Source organism: Mobula hypostoma, chromosome 4, assembly GCF_963921235.1.
Source record: "Mobula hypostoma chromosome 4, sMobHyp1.1, whole genome shotgun sequence".
Lineage (NCBI taxonomy): Eukaryota > Metazoa > Chordata > Chondrichthyes > Myliobatiformes > Myliobatidae > Mobula > Mobula hypostoma.
Window position 1 is genome coordinate 5587119 of NC_086100.1, and position 24221 is coordinate 5611339.

General features: G+C 43.6%; 1 pseudogene; it reads right to left on the minus strand.

Moving 5' to 3' along the window:
• The window catches only part of LOC134345053 (deleted in malignant brain tumors 1 protein-like), a 126330-nt pseudogene extending 109243 nt beyond the window's left edge, over positions 1–17087 (minus strand).
• Between the last annotated feature and the right edge of the window lie 7134 nt (positions 17088–24221).

Here is a 24221-nt window from a genome sequence, read left to right on the forward strand (position 1 = left end):
TGTCAGCACGATCAGTGCCTGACACAATTTGAATCGGAACCCTAATATTTACGCCACACAAGCTACACAACCGAACACGGATTGGATTAGTGTGGGCTGGCCGGAAGAATGTGGACAGTGATTTCTGAAAATTGTTCGATAATTCGGTCGAAGTGTAACTCCAATCAGAGACTATCAGCGGGAAAAGAAAATAGAAACTGACGGAAATACAAATTTCTAGTCCAAAAAGCCGCTTAGATCAGCATTCGTTTTGCTGTTATGAGACTAAAACTTATCTCAAAATCTGCATGTGCCATGTCCAGAACTTTGGTTCGGTTGGTTACCATGACGACAGAGCCAATGGAAGAAGGTCAGCTTGTAACAAAGTTACGAATTGTTTGGGTGATGTTAAATCCAAGGATCAAAGTCAGAGAATATCGAACAAAATTGTAGAGTGCAAATACCTTTACAATAGGTGTAGACGATCGCCCCGGACTGGCATTCCTCCTGGTTTGAAACAGTGAACGAACACTCCGATAAAGAAGTCTCATTTCCCTTACACTGAAGGTTATTCAGCAGGACAGGTCCGTCTTCGGGTGAAATAGGCGTGACTTCTAAATTGTCATAGGAACCGCATCCAACCTGTCTACAGAGAATTTCCCCATAGACCGTATTCCATTGACTGCTACAGACGGGAAGCCACTGATCTCGGAATTTAATTTGTAAATTTCCTGTGCAAAGCGAGGTCTCTCCCACCATTCTGACTTGTCCGAAATCTTAAAAAAAAAGATCATGGTTAATGGTGTAATCCAAATGATGCCGTTAGATATTAAAACAACACAAAGCAGACAGAAAGTAGACTACGTAATTAAATAGTGTGAATATGTTCCACACTTCCATGTTATTTCTTCCACTCAGAAAATGCTGGAGGAACTCAGCAGGTCCGGCTGCATTTAGAGTTATGAAGTCACAGAAAAGTACAGAAGAAGTAGGGCCTTCGGCCCATCTATTCCATGCCGAAAGATTTTAAACTCTCTACTTCCATTGACCTGACATCTACCAACCATTGCCCTCGATACCCCTATCATCCATGTACCTGTGAAATTTCGATTAAACGTTGAAATCAAACTCTCATAAAGCACTTGAGCTGATAACTCGTTCCACACTCTCAGATCTTCTGAGTGAAGATTTTCCTCTCATATTCCCCTTAAATCTTTCACCTTTCACCCTTAACCCATAATCTCTTGTTGCAGTCCCATCGAACTTCAATAGAAAAAATTAAAGGCAGATGCAAAATTGGTTATGTTGTTCTTCCAATATTTCTTTGCCCCCCCCCCATTAATAGCGTAATTTTTCAGCGTACCAATATCTACTCTTGAATCTGTTTTTGTCTTTATAGATCTGAAAAATTTGGTGTCCCCTTTGATATTATTGGCGAACTAACATCTCTAATGTTCCCCTACTTATGGCTTTTTAGTTCCTTCTGTTAATTTTAGAAAGCTTCCTAATCTTTTAACCTCCCACTAATTTTCCCATTGCTGCCTGCCCTCTGTTTTGCTTTTATGTTGGGTTTGAGTTCCATTGTCAGCCACCGCTTTGCCATCTGCTTTTGGAATGCATCTTCTTTGGGATATGTCTATACTGCATTTATCGATTCTGAATTTCTTCCAGAACAGTAGCCTTTGTGCTTTGCCGTCATCCCTGCTCGTGTCCCCTTCATTCAGCTTTGGTGATCTCCTCTCACGTGCTTCAACAATTCTCTTTTCCAACTCATTACTGATTCATCTCACTTTAGGTTCTCCTTCTCAACTTGCAGGGTGAAATGTATCCTATCATGATCACAGGTTCCAGAGGATCTGTGCCCGACGCTGCCTATTGAAATCAGAGTTATGATGCTCAGTGCAGAACAGCTCTTCCCTTCGTGGGCTCAACATCTCAGTACTCTTTAAAGCCAAACGCGTCGGGATTCTACAAGTTCTCTCTCTTGGGATACAGCACTAACCTAATTTGCGAAACTACCTGCAAGTTGAAATTCCCCATGACGATCGTAACATTGCCCTTTTGAAATGTCTTTTCTATCTCCCATTGTAATATGCAGCCCACATCATGGATACTGTTAGGAAACCTTTATATATCTCCCATCAGAGTCTTTTCACCCCTGCAGTGTGTTAACTCTACCCGCAAGGATTCCACATCTTCCTTCGCATTTCATCTCTTTCTACTGATTTTTTTTTTAACTGCAGAGCTATCCAGCCACCTCTGCTTACCGGTCTGCCCTTGTGATGCAATGTTTATATTTGGTTGTTAAGCTCCCATTTACGACCTTTTAGCTACGACTCAGTGAAGCCCGAAACGTCGTACCTGCCAATATCTAAATGCGTTATAAGATCATCTACCTATATTCCGTTTACTGTGTGTATTCAAACGAAACTACTTCATTCCTGTATTGTTCAACATTTTCGCTTTTGATCCCATATTACACTTCAACTCAACCCACTGACTCTATTTTTACCCTATCATATGTGTGACCTTCTGGAGATGTCCCCTTCCTGTCCACTCCTGAAGAAATTTCTCGGCCGAAACGTCGACTATTCGTGTATTCCTATGGATGGTGCCTGGCCTGCTGAGTTCCATCAGCTTTTTGTGTCTATTGCCTTGGATTTCCATCAGCTGCAGAATTTCCTTTGTTTATGATATGTCTACACTTCTTAATGGTCTCGCTGCACACTGCATCTAGTTGTAAATTAGCTGCCGTACTCAGCGCTGTCACTCTGCATCCCATTCCCCACCACTCTATGCTAGATTACTTTGAACCATTTCCATTAGCTCCAGTAACACTGCCTGCAAGTATACTCGTCGAACAACAGTTCTGATGTATCTCGTCACTTTTGCACAGATCATATCTTCCCCAGTATACGTTCTGATGATCCAGAAATCTGAAACGCCAACCCCAGCACTAATTCCTCAGCGAGTCATTCTTCTATAAATTTATCCCATTCTTAACGCCGCTACCCGTGGGACGGGCAGCAGTTCATAGTTTGCAGCCCAGGAGTTCCTGTTTTTCAGGTTTCTGTCTGACTTTCTAAATTGTCTCTTAAGGGCATCCTTCCTTTTTCTACCTACTGTATGGCATTGGTGCCATGTGTACCAAGATTTCTGGTTGCTCACGTTTCCCCTTTATAATGCTGTGGACCTGATCCGAGACGTCCTTGACCTGACACTAAGACGAAACATAATATTCATACTACCCGCTTTCTTATGGTGATGTGCATCTATGGGCTGCAGGAATGTACTACAATTTAATATGGATACGTTTAGTTCAAAACGAGCAATAACTGATTTTGGACAATCACTATCTCATCATTTTGTCTGATTATGATGAAACCCGTGATAATAGGCTAACCGCTGTCAGCACCTTCAGATGCTGGGATCCTATGGATCCTATAAATTTTACGCTAAACATGGCGGAACTCTCAGAGATCGCTTTTGTTTCAGCCGCTAATGCAGCGAGTATGCTGTGTATATGCAAAAATTACAGTAGGTCAGATAAAGATAGACTCCGGGACATAATATTTTCGTCGTCGATTATATAGTGTTTCGAATGCGTGGGTGAATATCATAAGACACTAGCCTTACTACACTTGAGTCGTTACTTTTATTTAACAAATTGACTCCAATAAATGGATCAATTGGCGGAGAGTCTTACTTAAAATGGTACGGTGCGTGTTAAGTGCGGCTGGTATATAGCACAAGTCATGGTTATGCGAACACTGACGTCAGGCATACAATCTCTGAAGAATGGTTGGTGTCACCCGCCCTGTAAATACATTGCCCAGAAGAAGACAGTGGCAAATACATCCCTCAAACAATTTGTCAAGAACAATCGTGGACCATGATCGGTCCCGCTATATGACATGTGTACAAGATAATAAGAGGAATAGATGGAGTGGATAGCCAGCGCCTCCTCCCCAGGACACCACTGCTCAATACAAGAGGACATGGCTTTAAGGTAAGGGGTGGAAAGTTCAAGGGGGATATTAGAGGAAGGTTTTTTTACTCAGAGAGTGGTTGGTGCGAGGAATGCACTGCCTGAGTCAGTGGTGGAGGCAGATACACTAGTGCAGTTTAAGAGACTACTGGACAGGTATATAGAGGAATTTAAGGTGGGGGCTTATATGGGAGGAAGAGTTTGAGGGTCGGCACAACATTGTGGGCCGAAGGGCCTGTACTGTGCTGTACTATTCTATGTTCCATGTTCTATGTCGCATAATGATGATACTGATATTATATCTTTATATGTTCAAATCCAGACAACTATATTTACCACTGATTCAACTATGTTCTATTAAAACAATATTATAACAAGTTATATGGAATAGGTCTCGATTTCCACTATCTATTATTTGAATTTCAAAATCTATTTAGAAGTTGTCCTCTTACATTGCACTGTTCAGTAATATTTCACGCATTCTGTGTACCTCAGACTAAAATTATGGTTCCAGGTGGGAAAAATAATTAAAAGTTGATTTATCCGCAGCCTTACAAAGGGGAGTGATGTCTGTATCAAGTCTGTTAAATAACCAACATAACCAAATATTTACTACCCTCCGCAAGTGCTGCCTGACCTGCTGAGTTCCTCCAGCACTTTGAGAGACAGCCCAGTTGTTAATGGAAAAATGCAGTATTTAGACGATAAGAGACTGCTCCACTATTCAATCACGTCTAATTTATTTTCACTCTCAGCCCCATTCCTCTGCCTTCTCCCCATCGTCTTTGACGCCGTTATTATTCTAAATTAGAGTCTATGCAAATAGAAAACAACTTCGTGGGGAATGATATGCAAATTGAAGAGAACAATGTAAAAATTTAGCAATACATTCAACTTCCCAATACCAATTCAATCTACCCGTCCCACAACTTTATCTCCGCTCGTCGTGGAGGAAAATTTGGCAGATCTCGCACCAGCATTGAAGCAATAATTACTCTCCAAGGAAAAGTCTGTTCTAATCGATGTAGTAATACAATTTCTCACTTCAGATACAACCGATGCAAAAAAAATAACTAATTTTCTCTCTTCGACGCCTTGACGTTCCATTTGATATGTATGTTAATTTACACGAAATTTCAGCTTCTTTTCTTCTTTTATCTAGCTCAGAACAGAATCTGGAAAACATCACACATCAAAGTTGCTGATGAAAGCAGCAGACCAGGCAGCATCTCTAGGAAGAGGTGCAGTCGACGTTTCAGGCCGAGAACCTTCGTCAGGACTACGTTAGTCCTGACGAAGGGTCTTGGCCTGAAACGTCGACTGCACCTCTTCCTAGAGATGCTACCTGGCCTGCTGCGTTCACCAGTAACTTTGATGTGTGTTGCTTGAATTTCCAGCATCTGCAGAATTCCTGTTGTTTGCATCTGTAAAACATATCAGATTTAGAAATTACGTTTGGATTACCTCCGAGAATCTGAAACGATATCTCGATGGTCGGGTGGCAGAGAAATAATTCCTCTGATTTGTAGTTCCAACATTCTCTACTCTATCCTTGTTTCATTGATTGAATTAACTTCGATGAAAGATCATCAACATTAATATGAATGAACGTGTCGAATCAAAGACAGCACAATCTGCTAAATGCGATCAACGCTTGAAAACGGCATGGTCTTCCGAATAGATCAGCCTTAAGCCTCCTGAGCCGGCAGATACATAGAGTAATATCCCAGATCAACGCACAGAATGAGGAAAGGACCTTTATGGATATCTCCTCTTATTTCTCTTAACAACGAGCCGTGACTGAATTATTCACGTTGACACTCGAGTGACGGAGATACAAATGAGTTTAAAGTCATCCATACTAGTGGATAGACTTTATATGACTGATTCCTGCAATGATAGTTATATAGTGGCAGATCGGTCTATCGTATCTTTGGTGCAACCACCCGCTGCAAAATAAAATTAAACAGTGTGTATGCTGCTTTCCTTTATGCTCCATCGTAATGAACTCTCTTTGCATCCTTCACATCCGAAAGACACCTTTCCTATCGAGGCTCCCAGAAACAATTCAGCAGTGGTCTAACTTACGAAACGGCTCAAAGCAACACGAGTGAGAGATTTTAATATCTTGAGTTGTGAACAGTTCAAGGAAAGTGGAAATTAAAGTTACTTACAGCTTGGAATGTGCAGGAGCAACACAAGAATCCACAAAATCTGCATTTCACTTTCTTGCACATAGATCAAAAAGAATTTCGCCGTTAGTTTTCTATAAGAATAGCTGTTCAGTTCACGGCTCTATTCAACATAGAGTGTCTCTATTAAATAACCAGAAAAAAATGCTCTTAAATAGGTGACAATGAGAGCAGGAAGCGTTACTGCATAGTACCAGAATCGGCACACCAATAGCTAACATTGTTGCCATTTTAGGCAGAAAACCTTGCAACAGGAATCATTGAAGGTGTGGCTCTGACGTCAGCTCTTATTACCACAGACCTCAAAATGTTCCGATTCTTCACGGTTAACAGCAAACTTCCTTCACCTAATTAACTTTCCCGGAGAGATATGCCCTCATCTTTTTTCCGTTTCAAAAAAAAACGATGTAAAGCTCATGGAATTCTGGTCATCGTATTTGAAAAGTTGTTAATTTGGGTCTGCATTCCCATTTCCATTTGGATATAACTGCACAACGAAACCTGGAACATTTTTCCGGTATTCTCCTTGCTAGGCCATCTGCTCCAGATTTTAAGAAGCAAACGGGCCCATGATTCCGATATTCTTGCACTTGAAGCTAGAATTTTGCAAATGTTATCAATAACTGCACCTGCCTTCCTTTTCTGGAATTTGAAGCCCAGGGGTAAGCATCCACAGGTACAAAAGTCATCGAATGCTTCCAGTTAATTTGAAACCAATACTTAACACCTTTGGACATAAAGTTGCGTAGCACAAAAACAGACCCTTCAGAAAATTATAATCAGTATGATTATCAATTAAGTATTCACAAAATCCAAAATTCAAGCACTTGCTACATGGAATTTAATTCATCGGCAATTCGGCCGCTCTTCTAATAAATACTGTGAGTACCCGCCTTCAGCACCATTCAGGATCTGTGTTTCAGACTCCAAACACACTCAGTGTTAAAACTACAAAGTTGCAAGTAAATTTATTATCAAAGTACATACCTGTCATCATATACAACCCTACAAAGGCACTGCACAATAGCATTAACCAGTTAGGTCACACAACAGCATCTGTGTATCGTCAGAAAGCCACAATACTGAACACCACTAGAATAGACCAGATGTTCTAGAAATTGAGAACTGAGCATAATCGGCTATGCCCGTGCCTCAGGTTTACCAGTGTGAGCTGAGGAAAAAAAAAACAACAACAAATAAATAATAATATCTTGGACGATTTGAAATTATGTGGTCATTCAGCAGTAAAGCTGGAACAGTTAATTCAAGTAGTGCAACTATTGTCTAAAACTGTGAACATGAACTTTTGATTAGATAAGTGCAGGATATTAAAAGGTGCAATAGAGCTAACTGAAGACAAAACAGAGCAGCAGGATACAATGCAACTGGTGAATGAGCATGAAAATTTTAAGTATCTGGGATATCAACAAAGAAAACGTGTCATAGTGTGATAAAGGGACAACCTTCGCCAAAATTTACTTCAGGCTTCAGAAAATATGGCAAGCAGAGGTCAGCAGTATAATGTACCAAAGTCAATAAATACTTTCTCTATACACAGATTATGGTGTTCTTTTGGCATAATATCTTGATCTGAAACCGATCAAGAATACTTACAGAGAAAATTAAGAAATGATATAACAAATGTTAGAAAACACTATGTACACTCGATCGTGCTTGGATTAACAGTAATTTAAACTGAAGGAGGATGAGGCATAACAAAATTCCAGGGCAGTCAGACAAAACTTCAATGGGTATATTTTCATCAGGGACAACATTATTCAGCAGTCAATGCGAGCATATCAAATTCTGATGAGAAATACACACCGCTAAAATAAATGAAAGCACAGCCCAAAAAAAATGTCACTGGAGAAGAAAATGTTAATGAATCGAAAAGTATGATTCCCCATGGAAGACATTCCACCTTCTGAGCAAAACAGGTGTCAACAAGAAAAAGTTGACGCTTGACTTAGAGTTAGACATCTCTTCTAAGAAACAGAGACTTCATTGCGGCAATACAAAACGAGGTGGTTAAGGCACAAATATCAAAAATGCATAATAAAAGACAAACCAATTCAAGGCACTAAATGTCGAAAAAGCCATGGGAATCATAATTAATCCAAAGCATTACAGGATCTTGTAAGAGTTGAACTCAATCTGATCACTTACCCAGGACCAATCTAGTGGCAAACATCATTCATCAAAATCTTGCTTTAACACACAGAAGGAACAATACCTTACTATGAAAACAAGCCTGATCCACTTTTAGAGTCAGAATTCCACAAATTATACAACAATGTAACCGTACCTGCAGTTGGGACAGTGTATAATAATGTCTGGATATGACTTCATAGATATAGCCATTCGAAACACACATAACAAAAATAATTCAGTGTGAAGAACTGATGTTGAATTTAAAGAGCAAACTGGAAAACTATAGAACATGGACAGGGCATATATACATTGTCCAAATGGTAGTCTCTACACCTGCTATCATTCCAAAGGCACTAAATTATAGCATTAAACAATTAGCCTTACACAACAACATTTACTGTTTGTAAATATGCGAAAAGGCACAATACTAAACATCACTCGAATTGTCTGAAAACTCCTAGCCATTGACAAATGATCGTGCTTGGCTATGCCCGTACCTCAGGTTTTATCAGTTTGAGCTGAGAAAAAAAATAATAACAACAACAACAATAATAATAATATCAACAACAACAATAATAATACTCATAATCATTTAGTTTTAGAGTCAGAATACCACAAATTATGTTATTACCGATCGGTTATTACAGAAGAAACCGTAATAACCGTTCTTATACAATAGAGGATAAACAAGCAAGAACAACTTATTTCAGAGACACGTTTATTCCAAACACACATAACTTGTAGAAATCAATAACTGATAAACACCAGAAATATGCTGAATGAAAATAGGAAATTGAAATACATTGCTACATAAACAAGGTATACGTAGTCTAGACAGTAAGATCTATAAATGGTTTTATTCCAGATTATTATATATATACAATAAGTAAACAATATATAAGAAGCACACCAGTGGAAGAGTCATTAGAAGTGTATCCATTGATTGTTGGATGAGTGGAGTGAAATTATTCGCTCTGGATCAACAGCCTGACAGTTGAGCGATAATAGTTGCTCCTGAATTCGCTCTTATTAGCACTGAGGGTCCTGTAAGACCATTAGATAAAGAAACATAACTAGGATATTTGGCCCATTCAGTCTGCTCTGACATTTCATCATAGCTGATAAAAATTTTCTCTCATCCCCAGTCTATTGTCTTAGCCCCCTTCATGCCTTGACCAGTCGTATATCTATCACCATTTGTTTTAAATATATATACCGACTTGACCTCCACAGCTGCCTGTGGCAAAGAATTCCATAGATTGACTACTCTCTGGCTGAACAAATTCCACCTCATTTCCGTTCTAAAAGGTTCCCCCTGTATCTTGAGGCTGCGCCCTCTAGTTTTATAGTCTCCCACCACAGCAAACATCCGCTCCACATCCACTCATCATGGCCTTTCACCATTCAATAGTTTTAATAAGGTCACCGTTCATTTCTCTGAATGCTAGTGAAGACAGTCCTAGACTTGTCTTATCTGACAAGCCATGTAATCCTAGAAGCATTTTTGTGGACATCCTTTGAGCCGTTTGCAGTTTCTGTAAATCCTTTCTAAGGAGCACAAACCTCCTCAGGATACTCCAAAACAGGACACGCTAATTCTTCATGAAGCTTGAACATTACATTTTTGCTTTTATATTCTAGTCCTCTTGAAATAAATGCTAACATTACATATGTCTTCCTCACCACAGACTCAACCTCCAAATTAACCTTTAGTGAATCCTGCACAAGGACTCCAAAGTTTCTTTGCGGCTCAGTTTGTTTTGTGTTTTCTCTCCATTTAGAAATAGTCAACCCTTTCATTTATTCTACCAAAGTGCATTTTCATACTGTACACTTCACAATACTGCATTCAATCTGTCATTTCTGTAGCATTTCTGTGCTTCTGTAGTACAGAAATCCTTCTGTAGCATTTCTACTTCCCCAAAACTACATGACCCTCCATCTATTGTCATATCGTCTGCAATATTTGCAACAACGGCATCAATTCCTTTATCGAAATCATTTACATATAACGTAAGAAGAATTTGTCCCAACGCAGAACCTCTGTGAAACACCAGTTGTCACTGGCATCCAGTCAGAAAGGTTCCATTAATTCCCAATTCGCACTGTGCGCCTGCTGCTAATCAGTAAATGCTTCATACATGCTAGAATCTTTCCGGTAATGCAATGGGTTCGTAGCTTGTTAAGCAGCCTCGTGTGTAGCACCTTGTCAAAGGGCTTCTGAAAATCCAAGTCCACACTATAAAGAGGTTCCCTTTTTGCTATCCTGCTCGTTATTTCTTCAACGAAATCAAACAGGTTTTTTTCAGGCAAGATTTCCCCTGAGGAAACTATACTAACTATGTTCCATTTTCTCATGTGGCTCCAAGTAGCCTGAGACATCATCCTGAGTAATAGACTCCAACATCTTGCCAGTCACAAAGGTTAGACTAACTGGCCGATAGTTTCCTTTGTTCTGCCTCTCTACCTTATTCTTCAAGTGTCGGGAGACAGTATTTTGCTGTCTTCTACCGCCATTCCAGAATCTAGTGTTTAATGAAAGATCATTACTAATGCCTTCACGATCTCTTTCAGAATTCTGGGGTGTAGATCACCTGGTCCAGGTGACTTATCTACCGTCAGTCCTTTCAGTTTCCCAAGACCCTTCTGTCTAGTTATGGTAAGTTCCAGCACTGCTTGCCCCCTGACACCGGGAATATCCACCATACTGCTGGTGTCATCCACATTGAAGACAGATGGAAAATACTTATTCAATTCGTTCACTATTTCGTTGTTCCCCTTTGCCACTCCTCCAGCATCGTTTACCAGCGGGCCGAAATTCACTCCCGCCTTCATTTTACACTTTATGTATCTGATAAAACGTTTGAAGTTTTAGTATCCTCCTCCCTGACAAAGCCTTCCTGGCTCATGCATGCACTTACTGTTAATGGCTTTTTATCTAGCTATATTATCTGAACTTGCAGAACAACCTTTGTCAGAGTAGATGGTGGTTATCTGTCAATCTTTCAGCTTTTCCGGTAGTATCTGCAGAATACGATTTGCAACATATGCGCTTGTAGTTTTATCTACAAATACTTCGGCGACAGGCACGTCCATTTCGGACACAGGGAACAGTGAAAAAATGTATCCCTGTTAGAATGGTCTGCTTGTAGGCCGCAGCAATGATCGACGCCCAGTAGCTACGTTTTCCGTTGGCACCAGCGCGGCTGCTCAACGCTCCAATGTGAAATAGAACAAGCTGAAAGAAATCATTGACAATCCTCAATTTCTAAATTGCCACCAAAAAATATTTGCATTCAGGCACAGAATGTTAGGGAGGAAGGATAAATAGGACAAAGGACGTCGCAGTACAAATGAATAAATGAGCGCGTCAGAAATACGGAAGTCATAAAGGACAACCAACTGCGGAGTGAACTAAAGAAATATCTTTAAATTATCTGCCGGCATAAGACCATTATGTCATAAGACATAGCAGCATAATTAGGTCACTTGGTCCTTTGAGATTGCTGTGCTATTCAATCATGGTTGGTCCTTTATTTTCGCCTTCTCAGCCCCACTCCCCGGACTTAGCGCCGAAACGTTTGATGCCGTGGCCAACCAAGAACTTATCAATTTCCGCATTAAAAACACCCAACGACCTTGCCTCCACTGCTGCCTGTGGTAACACCTTCCATAAATTCACTACTCTCTGGCTAAAGAAAGCTCTCCGCATCTCTGTTTTAAATAGACGCTCCTACACCCTGAGGTTGTGCTATCCTGACTCCCCGATCATGAATCATACTTTCTGCGTCTGATCTGTGTAGGACATTCAACTTTCCAAAGGTGTCAAAGAGATCCCTCTTCCTTCTAAATTCCAGCGAGTACAGGCCATGAGACTTCCCCCTTCATTCCCGGAATGATCTTTGTGATCTTCCTCTGAAACCTCTCCAATGCCACCACATCTGTTCTTAAAACTCAAGGTAAAGCCTACCAAGTGTCCTATAAAGCCTGGACATCAAATCCCTGCTCTTGCATTCTCGACCTCTTGAAAGGAAATTGTATTTGCTTGCCTCACTACCGACTCAACCTTTCGGGTGTTTTGCACAAGGCCCCGCAGTCCGTTTGCCTCTCAGATTTTTGGATTTTCTCCCCGTTTAGAAAAGAGTCAGCACATTTATTTCTTCTACCAAAGAGCACGATCATGCATTTTCCAACATTGCATTTCATTTACCAATTTCTTGCCCGTTCTCCTAACTTGCCTAAGTCCTTCTGTAGCCTACTTGTTTTCTCTTCCCCGTGGATTGTCACCTTGTCGCGGTGAAGAAGATTGTGTGGTCCTGAGATCCCAAGAGCGATGCCGTCTGGAGCTATTCTCCTGGTAGGGTCACCCATGGCGGTAAGGTCGTGAGTGAGGTCCCTGACAAAGACCAATCCAACCAAGACCTCAACGGTGGAAGTGGCGGACGAAATTACTTCGAACTCAACAGCTGTGAAGGCGGATGAAGGATGCAACAAATCCATCAGCTCCAATCGTCGTGGTATCTATGCCATTGGAATCAGTTGGTTGATTTGTGAAGTATCGTGTGCTTCTTGGAGTGCAACATCAAGTAAACATTAAACAAATACACGCACAGGCGTCTTCACTCTGTGGGCCACTTGATCAACAGAACGAAGAACATCATCCTCGACCTCAAGGGATAGCCACGACGAAGACGACGACTTGTTTTCTCAACACTATTTGCCACTCCACCAAACTTCGTATCATCTGCAAAATTGACAACAAAGCCATTCTATTAAAAGATTTCATCAGCAGAAACAGCACAACTCACTGGCAGCCAAAAAGAAAAAGATCCTTTGATACACACTCTCTGCCTGCTACCAATCAGTTAATGCTTAACGTATTTTGCATCCGTCTTCACAGTGGAAGACACAGTGGCAGTATACAGGACATTCAAGAGTGTCAGGTAAGTGAAGGATGTGCAATGAAAATTTCGACTGAGAAGGTGCTCAGAAAGCTGAATGGTCTGAGGGTGGATAAATCTCCTGGACGCGATGGAATGTACCCTCGTGTTCTGAACGAAATAGCTGGAGGAATTGCGGAGGCATAAGCAATGATCTTTCAAGAATCTATAGTCTGGCATTGTAGGGGATTACTTGATGACTTAAATACACAGCTATTTAAGAAAGGTGGGAGGTTGCAGAAAAGAAAGTATAGGATTGTTAGCCTGACATCAGTGTTTGGAAAGTTGTTGGAACTGACTGTTAGGCAAGAGGTTACGGAGTATTTGGAGGCCAATGACAAGATAGGCCAAAACCAGCATGGTTTTCTGAAAGGGACATCCTGCCTGACAAACCTACTGCAATGTTTTGAGGAAATTACAAGCAGGGTAGACAAAGAAGATGGTGTACTTGGATTTTCAGAAAGCCTTTGACAAGATGCCGCACGTCAGGTCGCTTAGTAAGATGAGAGCTTATGGAAATACAGGGAAGCTGCCAGCATGGGTGTAGCATTGACTAATCAGCGGAAAACAGCGTGGGAATACAGGGATCCTATTCTGGCTTGCTGCCAGTTACCGGTGGAGTTACACAGGGGTCGAGGTTCGGACTGGTGCTTTTTACGGTGTATGTCAATGATTGGGATTGTGGTAGTAATGTATTTGTTGCAAAATTTGCCGATTATACAAAGATAGGTGAAGGAGCGCATAGTGTTCAGGACGCCGAGAGCCTGCAGAAAGACTTAGATAGTTTAGGGGAATGGGTAAAGAGGTGGGAAATGAAATACAATGTTGGAAATTGTAGGGCCATGCATATTGGTGGAAGAAATAAACGAGCAGTCTATTATTTAGGTGGGGAGAGAATTCAATATGCAGATATGCAAAGGAACTTGGCAGTCCATGTGAAGGATCCTCTAAAGGTTAATCTCCAGGTTGAGTCGCTGGTGAAGAAGGCGAATACAACGCTGACATTCATTTCTGGAGGTAGAGAAAATAACAAGAGGATTGAGAAATTGAGGCTCTATAAGGCTCTCGTGAGACCACATTTGGTGCATTGTGTGCAATTTTGAGCTCCTTATTTTAGAAAGGATATACTGACATTGGAGAGGGTTCGGTGAAGATTCACAAGAATGATTCCAGGAATTAAAGGGTATGAGGAAATTCTGGCAGCTCTTGGGCTGTGTTCCCTGGAGTTCAGGAGAATGAGTGGAGACGGGGGGAGGCGGGGGTTCGCATAGAAGCATTCCAAATGTTAAAAGGCCTAAACATATTAAATATGGCAAAGTTATTTCCAATCGGGGGAGTCTAGTACAATTCCGCACGCATTCAGGATTGAAGGAGCTACATTTAGAACAGAGATCCGGAGAAATTACTTTAGTCAGAGGGCGGTAAATCTGTGGAATCTGTTGCCACGAGCGGCTGTGGAGGCGAAGTCATTGGGTGCATTTAAGTCAGAGATAGATATGTTCTTGATTAGCCAGGCCATTAACGGGTATGGGGAGAAGGTAGTGGAGTGGGGATATCTGGAGAAATTGGATCAGCCCGTAATTGAATGGCGGAGCAGACCCGATGGGCTGAATGGCCTGCCTCTGCTCCTATGTTCTTCGGTTTTATGACCTTAACTATACGATTAACTTCCTGTAATAGCCAGCGCTCTGGAACCTTGTAAGAGGCCAATGATTCGTCAAAGAGCAAAAAAATTGTAATAGGTTTGTCAGGCAAGATTTTCCTTTAAGGAATCCACGCTGAGTTCTGCTTATCTTGTCATATGCCTCCAGGTACTCTGTAACCTCATCCTTGACAATCGACTCCAACAACTTCCCAACCACGGATGTCAAGCTAACTGTCAAGATAATTATGGGAGATTTAAATATGGAAGTGGATTGGGAAAGTCAGGAAAATACTGGATCTCAGGAAAGGGAGTTTGTAGAACGCCTACAGGATGGCTTTTTGGAGCAGCTTGTCCATAAGCCCACCAGGGGATCGGCTGTTTTGGATTCGGTGCTGTGTAATGAATGTGCGGCGATTCGGGAGCTGGGGGTAAAGATTGGATGAAATTCCTACAAGAAATAAGGAAAATGCAGGGAAAATTTATTTCAAGAAAAAGGAAAATCATGAATGGAAAAATGGCACAAATGTGGCTAACGAGAGAGGGTAAGGCTAAAGTAAAAGCAAAAGAGACGGCGTACAGGGAAGCAAATTTTACGGGGAAAACTGAGGACTGGACGACATTTAAAAACTTACAGAAGGAAACTAAGAAAGTGTCACTCTTAATGGGGCCTATTCTTTCAGGTCTTATCCTCTTGCTCTTCACATATTTGTAGAATACCTTTAGGTTTTCCTTAATCCTGCCCGCCAAGGTCTTCTCATGACCCCTTCTCAGTCTCCTAATTTTCTTTGTAAGCCCCTTCCTGTAGCTTTATAATCTTCTAGACCTCTAACATTACCTAGCTCTCTAAAAATTTTGTATGCTTTTCTTTTCTTCTTGAATAAATCTATTACAGCCTTTGTACACCACGGTTCCTGCACCCGACTATAACTTCCCTGTCTCATTGGAATGTACCAATGCAGAACTCCGCACAAATATCCTCTGATATTTGGTGGTTCCGATGGAATACCTTGTCAGGACCCTTCCCATCCTTTGGTCTCACCCGGTAAACAGGGAGATTCGGCATCTGGCTCTCCACCACATAGCGGGTGGCCGCCCAGCGATCCGCCAACTTGTGCTTACCAGGTAGTCCTAAATTCCGGATAAGGACTCGGTCTCCCGGCAATAGTTGGGCGACCTTTACTCTTTGATCATACCTCTTCTTATTCCTCTGATTCTGCTTGGTGGCCGTCGCCTCAGCCACTCGTACGCCCTTTTCAACTCTCTCCTCACATCGGACACATACTTCAGATGTGGCTTCGAAGGTATTTCACCCGCTGCAGTCCCAAAACACAGAGCAATGGGCAACCTCGCTTCCCGCCCGAACCTCATAATAAGGCGAGTACCCCATAGCGTCATTGCGAGTACAATTGTAACAGTGAACCAAATGCCCATGTGCTGACTCCACTTACTCTTCTTCCCGATCTCCAAAGTGCCGAACATGTCCAGTAGGGTCCGGTTAAACTTCTCGGGCTGAGGATCACCCTGCGGATGATAGGAGGTGGTCCTGGATCTCTCAACCCCAAGCATACCCAGTAATTCATGGATAAGTCTGCTCTCGAAGTCCCGTCCCTGATCACTATGGATCCGCCGGGGAAGGCCATAATGAACAAAGTACTTCTCCCATAACTCCTTCGCCACTGTAGTCGCTTTCTGGTCCTTAGTGGGAAAGGCCTGCACATATCTAGTGTAGTGATCCGTGGTGACTAAGACATTCGCGGTGTTGCTGGTGTCTCGCTCAATAGACAGGAAATCCATACACACCAGGTCCATGGGTCCCGCAGTCTGCAAGTGGGACAAAGGAGCCGCCTGCGCAGGAAAGGTCTTCCTCCGGATGCAACGACTGCAGGTCTTACAGCATTCTTCAAGTGCCCGGAATCATCATGTAGTGCCTGGAGCACGGTCTTCAGATGCTTCTCAGGCATGACCAGCTGCCAGTGCCGGCGGTGGTCCGGGGGCGACGGGACCCAGTATAGGACTTGGTTTTTCAGCTTCAACCGAGGCCACTCTTTCAGTAATAGGGGCACGGAGGCATGCTTCGCCTTCTCCACCTGAGCCATATCCCTCTGTCTAACCGCGTACCAGATAGTACCAATGCTCGGATCATTCCGCTGAGCCACCCTCACTTCCTGGGGGCTCAACTCCGGCAACTGCATGTCCTCAGAGCAGTCAAATTACAGTAAACAGTGGGTAGCGCGTCATCGTCAACCCCAATTGATCCACTGCACGATCCGGCCCCATCGGGGCTCCTGCTTCCCCGTCGCTCCCAACTCCACACATGGCCTTCACTCCCGGGGCAGGGGCACTCTCTCATTCCTCACCCGTGCCCGACTCGACTTGCGCCCGACGAGATAAAGCATCTACATCGATGTTCCGACTCCCCGGCAGGTACTTCAGACTGAACTCATAGACAGACAAGGCCGCCAACCACCGATGCCCAGTAGCGTCCAGCTTTGCCGAGGTCAGGATATAAGTGAGAGGATTGTTGTCAGTTCTCACCTCAAACTTGGCCCCGTATAGATAGTCACTCAACTTGTCCACCACCGCCCATTTCAACACCAAGAACTCCAACTTGTGAGTGGGATAGTTTCTCTCAGATGGCGACAAGCTCCGGCTGACAAACGCCACCGGCCTCAATCCGTTGCCCTGTTCCTGGTACAGGACAGCCCCCAGACCCTCGCAACTGGCATCAGTGTGTAGCACATACGGCTTCCGGGGATCGGCAAAAGCCAGCACCGGGGCCTGCGTCAGCGCCCCTTTCAGAGATTGGAATGCCTCTTCACATTGAGCGTCCCACCTCGATCCAAAAGCCTCCCCCGGGTTCAATTATCCTTCTACCTCCGGCCCTCGGTCTCCCTTCCTCTTCCTCCCCACAGGTGGATAACCACACAACAGCTGGTTTAATGGGTGACTTATTTTCGCATATCATTTCACGAATCGCCAGTAATATCCACAAAACCCCAAAAACGAGCGTAAGGCGCTCACCTTCTGAGGTCTCAGCCATGTGGTCTCCACGGCTATCTTACCCGGAGCAGTGGCCACTCCATTTCGCGAGATTATGTGTCCGACATAGCTGACCGACTTACAGAGATGACATTTATCCAGGAAAAGTTTCAACCCTTCGTCCTTCAGTCGACTCAGCACCTTCAGCAGCCGCTCTTCATGTTCCTCCAAAGTATATCGGAACACTATCAGGTCATCCAGATACACCAAAACATCCAGCAGGTTCATATCCCCCACCGTCCTCTCCATGAGCCGCTGGAAGGTGGGGCCCCCGATATGCCTCGGGGCATTCGTTCGAAATGGAAAAATCCAGGGGGCAGATAAAGGCCGTCTTCTCTTTATCGGCTTCACTCATCGGAATCTGGTAATACCCACTCAGCAAATCCAATACATTAAACCACTGCGCACCACTTAACCAGGCCAATGCGTCTTCCACCCTCGGGATCGTATACTGGTCGGGGTCAGCGCGCCGGTTCAGGGTCCTATAGTCCACGCACATGTGTACCTTCCCATTTTTCTTCCTTGCCATCACTATGGTGGACGCATAGGGGCTCTGGGACTCCGCGATAATCCCTGCATCCTTCAACTGCCGCACATCTTCCACATCTGCTGGGACCAGCCGCCTGGACTTTTTTCTAAAGGGGGTGTCATTTGTCATCCGGATAATGTGACGAGTGCTCTTGGAACATCCCACATCAAACTCGCCCTGAGAAAAGACATCCCCTAGCTTCAGCGTCTTCTCCACCAGCCCGCGCTTATACTCCGGCGGTAATCCGGAGAATCTGGGGGTAACCATCACTATTGCCATGTCCCCTGGCCGTATCACCTTAGGCTTCGCCTGAGTACACCACACCGTCAATCGGCTGTAAGTCATCCTAGCAAAAGTCAAGATCCTTTTCCGTAGTGAATACTGAAGCAAACTATTAATTAAGTACCTCTGCTATCTCATCCGGTTCCCTACACACTTTTCCACTGTCACACTGGATTGATCTTATTTTCTCACGACTCATTCTCATGCTCTTCACATGCGTGTAGAATGTCTTGGGATTTCTTTAATCCTGTCTACCAAGGCCTCACGATGGCCCCTTCTGGCTCTCCTAATTTTACTCTTAAGCTCCTTCCTGCTAGCCTTATAATCTTCGGGATCTCTATCTAATTTATTGAAACTTTCTTAAGCTTTTCTATTGTTCTTGACTAGATTTACAACCGCCTTTGTATACCACGGCTCCTATACCTTACCTTCCTTTTTCCCGTCTCATTGGAACGTACTTACGCAGCATGTAACGCAAATATCCCCTGAACATTTACCACATTTCTGTCGTACATTTCCCTAAGAATGTCGGTTCCCAATTTATGCTTTGAAGTTCCTGCCTGGTGGCTTCTTATCCGCCCTTACTCCAATTAAACTCTTTCCTTACTTGTCTGTTCCTATCCATTTCCTATGGTAAAGGAGATAGAATTGTGATCAGTGTCTCCAAAATGCTCTCCCACTGTGAGACCTGACACCTGAACAGGTTCATTTCCCAAACCAAGATCAGGTACAGACTCTCCTCTTGTAGGCTTATGTACACATTGTGTCAGAAAACCTTCCTGAACGCACATAACAAACTCCACACCAATTAAACCCCTTGCTCTAGAGAGATGCCAATCAGAATTTGCCGATTAAAATCTCCCACCAGAACAAACCTGCTATTATTACAAATGTAACGGTCTTTGCCCCACTGACCCCCGTTGCCTAGGGTGAATAGCCGTCGACCCCGCCAAACAGTGGTTTGGTGCGGATAAGGTGTGAGTCGCCCAATGATCAGCCACGGCACAAATATGAAACAACATACAAAGTGCAAGTAAAGAAGTATACTTTATAGCAAATTTTGGTGATGGGTTAGTAGAAACAACCACAAGAAAAGGCGCCACATGAGTAACTTATCAGTCTTGTGCACATAATATTGTAATACGTTGGAGCTCACGCCTCCGATTCCATCCACAACGTCCTTCCGAGACTCGGCCACCTTCCAAACCCCCGAGGTCCGGTGTCCGCCACCCTGGGACCGCTGTCCGTTCCTCACACGTCCGTCCTCTCTGCTCGCCCCCCGAAAAAGCCCACGCTCCTCAACTCTGCACACATATACAAGATAACAGAACATGATTTCCATTGGCTAACAAATGAATACAATTTCCATCATCACACTGTAGAACCCAAACATTGCAGTTACAGAGAACCACTTACTCAGCAGTTAACACTACGAGAAGCCATTTTAATATAACAGTTCACAGAAACCATTTTGGTAATAAGCGATTAACAGTTAACAGTCCATCTAGTATACTGAGAACTCTACACAGATTTCGAGAATCTGCCTCCCTATCTGCTCCTCGATGTCCCTCTTACCATTGGATGGTCAATAAAAAAACACCCAGTAGTTTTAAGACCCCTTCCTCTTTCAAGCTTCCACTCACAGAGACTTAATATACAATCCATCCATGATTCCCTCCTTTTCTGCAGTCGTGACAATATCTCTGATCAGCAGTGTCATCCGCGACCCTACCTCTTTTGCCTGCCTCCCTGTCTTTTCTGATATATCTAAAGCCTGGTACTCTAAGTAACCATTCTTGTCGCTAAGCCATCCAAGTCTCAGTAATGGCCACAGCTTCATAGCTCCAAGTACTGATCCACGTTCTAAGCTCATCCACTTTATTCGTGATTCTTCTGCATTAAAATAGACACATCTCAACCATCGGTCTGAGCGTATCCTTTCCCTATCACCTGCCTATCTTCCCTCTCGCACTGTCTCCAAGCTTTCTCTATTTGTGAACCAACCGCCCCTTCCTCTGTCTCCTCAGTTTGCTCCCCACCCCCTAGATATTCTAGTTGAAACTCTTCCCAATAGCCTTAGCAAACCTTCCTGCGAGGATATTGGTCTCCCACGGATTCAAGTCCAACCCGACCTTTTTGTACAGGTCACACCTGCCCCAAAAGAGTTCCCAATGATCCAGAAATCTGAATCGCTGCACTCTGCTCCAATCTCCTAGTCACACATTTATCCTCCATCTCGCTCTATTCCTATACTCACTGTTTCATGGCTCAGGTAATGGTAGTAATCCCGGATTTACCACCTTTGAGGTTCTGCTTCTGAAATTCCTTCCTAACTCCCTGTAGTCTGTTTTGAGGACCTCCTCCCTTTTCCTTCCTATTTCGCTGGTACCAATATGTACCACGACCTCTGGCTGTTCTCCTTCCCACTTCAGGATATCGTGGACATGATCATAAACATCCCGATACTGGCACCTGGCGAGGCAAACAACCATCGGCATTTACTTCCTGCGTCCACAGAATCGCCTGTCTGTCCCTCTGTCTATAGAGTCTCCTGTTACTGCTGCCTTCCTCCTTTCACTACCCTTCTGAGCCATAGGGCCAGACTCTGTGTCAGAGACGCGGCCACTGTTGCTTCCCCTAGGTAAGTCGTCCCGCCCAAAAGTAGTCAAAGAGGAGTACTTATCTTTCAGCGGAATAGCCACAGGTATACTGTCTAGTATCTGACTCCTTCTAAAAACTACCTTCAGTATCGCCTCGCTTTTCTGCCGATGTTATCTGTGCCAATATGTACCAAGACTTCTGGCTGCGCAACCTCTGCACTTAGAATGGATTTGACCCGATCCGAGACATCCATGACATTGGCATCTGGGAGGAAACATATCGTCGGGACGTTACTAGCGCGTTCACGACATAGGTTTATAGGGAAACATAGAGAGATAGAGTAGTACAGAAACAGGCCTTTCGTTCCGCCTCGTCGATGCCAAAACCATGAAAACTAGCTCTGCCATGGATCTTAAAAAGCATTAAGATTGGGAATCTCTTCGATATTCCTTTGACTACGGAATCTCCAATTGCTATTGCACTCCTCTTCTCTTCTGAGATACAGCGCAGGATTCAGTGCGAGATCCAGTAGCTGTGCCTGATCACCCCACCCCACCCACACCTGAGGTTAGTCATTCCCCTCAACAGTATCCAAAACGGTATACTGATTATAGAGGGGCACAGCTACAGGGGTACTCGGTATGGCTGCCCATTCCGTTTACTTCTCCTGACAGTCACCCAGATACCTGCCGCCTGCACCAAGGGCTCACTATCTCTCTGTAGCTCCTTTCTATCATCACCTCAAATTTCCATATGAGCCGGACATCATCGAACTGTACCTCACCGTCCTAAAACATTTTCTCTGAGAAGCCGCATCTCGGGGCAAATGTTGCAGGTGTCGTTCTCCGGGTGTCTCCTAGAATTCCCATTTCTCACACAAGGTACAACACACAGCCTTGGGGCCAATCTTTATGCAAAAGCTGTGTGCGTACAGAAGAATAAAGAAAGAAGGCAAAGAAACTGACCAGGTGCTTAATTCCCCGAGGCTAATTTTAAATGAGCCTGATGTGCCAAAGGCTCCACACTCAAAGACTGGGCCTCGCACTGGCTTACTGATTGAGTGCAGCACAAATACCAGAAATTGCCACAAATTACTGCATGTTTCATCTTCATCTGTGAAATCGCTCTTTCTTATTGTGCTCCAGTTCACTAATTGGGCGCAGTCCAGGACAACTTGAAAGTTTTATTGATATACCCTGCTGAGCATTCTAACTGGCTGTATCGCCATCTGGTATGCAAATACCACTCCACAGCATCAGAAAAAGCAGCTTTATTTCTAAACTCAGACAGCTCCGTCGGAGGCTCTGGCCTCTCCAAGACCCAAGATACCTCAAAATGCGTAACAGTGATATGTATAAAACAGAATTGGGGCTGTCTGCTTAACATGTCCTTCTATGTTCCTTCAGTGAAAGAGAAGTGAACGTTCCAACAGGAGGAATAACATTCTGTGCTTAAATAAAGAAGTTAAAAATTTAGATTAGATTGGATTATGAGGACACGCAGTCCTGTTTTATTGTCATTTAGTAATGCATGCATTAAGAAATGATACAATGTTTTTCCAGAATGATATCACAGGATCAGCTGGGTCTATTGAGGAATATAGGGAAGCAAGAAAGGAGCTTAAGAAGGGCTGAGAAGAGCAAGAAGTGGGCATGAGAAGGTCTTGGCGAGTAGGGTAAAGGAAAACCCCAAGGCATTCTTCAATATGTGAAGAAAAAAAGGATGACAGGAGTGAAGGTAGGACCGATGAGAGATAAAGGTGGGAAGATGTGCCTGGAGCTGTGGAAGTGAGCGAGGTCTTCAATGAATACTTCTCTTCGGTATTCACCAAAGAGAGGGAACTTGATGATGGTGAGGACAGTATGAGTGAGGTTGATGTTTTGGAGCATGTTGATATTAAGGGAGAGGAGGTGTTGGAGTTGTTAAAATACATTAGGACAGATAAGTCCCCGGGGCCTGACGTAATATTCCCCAGGCTGCTCCACGAGGCGAGAGAAGAGATTGCTGAGCCTCTGGCTAGGATCTTTATGTCCTCGTTGTCCACGGGAATGGTATCAGAGGATTGGAGGGAGGCGAATGTTGTTCCATTGTTCAAAAAGGTTAGTAAGGATAGTCCGGGTAATTATAGACCAGTGAGCCTTATGTCTGTGGTGGGAAAGCTGTTGGAAAACATTCTTAGAGATAGGATCTATAGGCATTTAGAGAATCATGGTCTGATCAGGGACAGTCAGCATGGCTTTGTGAAGGGCAGATTGTATCTAACAAGCCTGATAGAGTTCTTTGAGGAGGTGACCACGCATATAGATGAGGGTAGTGTAGTGGATATGATCTATATGGATTTTAGTAAGGCATTTGACAAGGTTCCACACGGTAGGCTTATTCAGAAAATTAGAAGGCAGGGATCCAGGGAAGTTTGGGCAGGTGGATTCAGAATTGGCTTCCCTGCAGAAGGCAGAGGGTGGTGGTGGAGGGAGTACATTCAGATTGGAGGATTGTGACTACTGGTGTCCCACAAGGATCTGTTCTGGGACCTCTACTTTTCGTGATTTTTATTAACGACCTGGATGTGGGGGTAGAAGGGTGGGTTGGTGTGGTGTTGTATATAGTGTAGAGGATTGTCAAAGATTGCAGAGAGACATTGATAGGATGCGAAAGTGGGCTGAGAAGTGGCAGATGGAGTTCAACCCGGAGAAGTGGGAGGTGGTGCACTTTGGAAGGACAAACTCCAAGGCGCAGTCCAAAGTAACTGGCAGGATACTTGGTAGTGTGGAGAAACAGAGGGATCTGGGCGTACATGTCCACAGATCCCTGAAAGTTGCCTCACAGGTGGATAGGGTAGTTAAGAAAGCTTATGGGATGTTAGCTTTCATAAGTC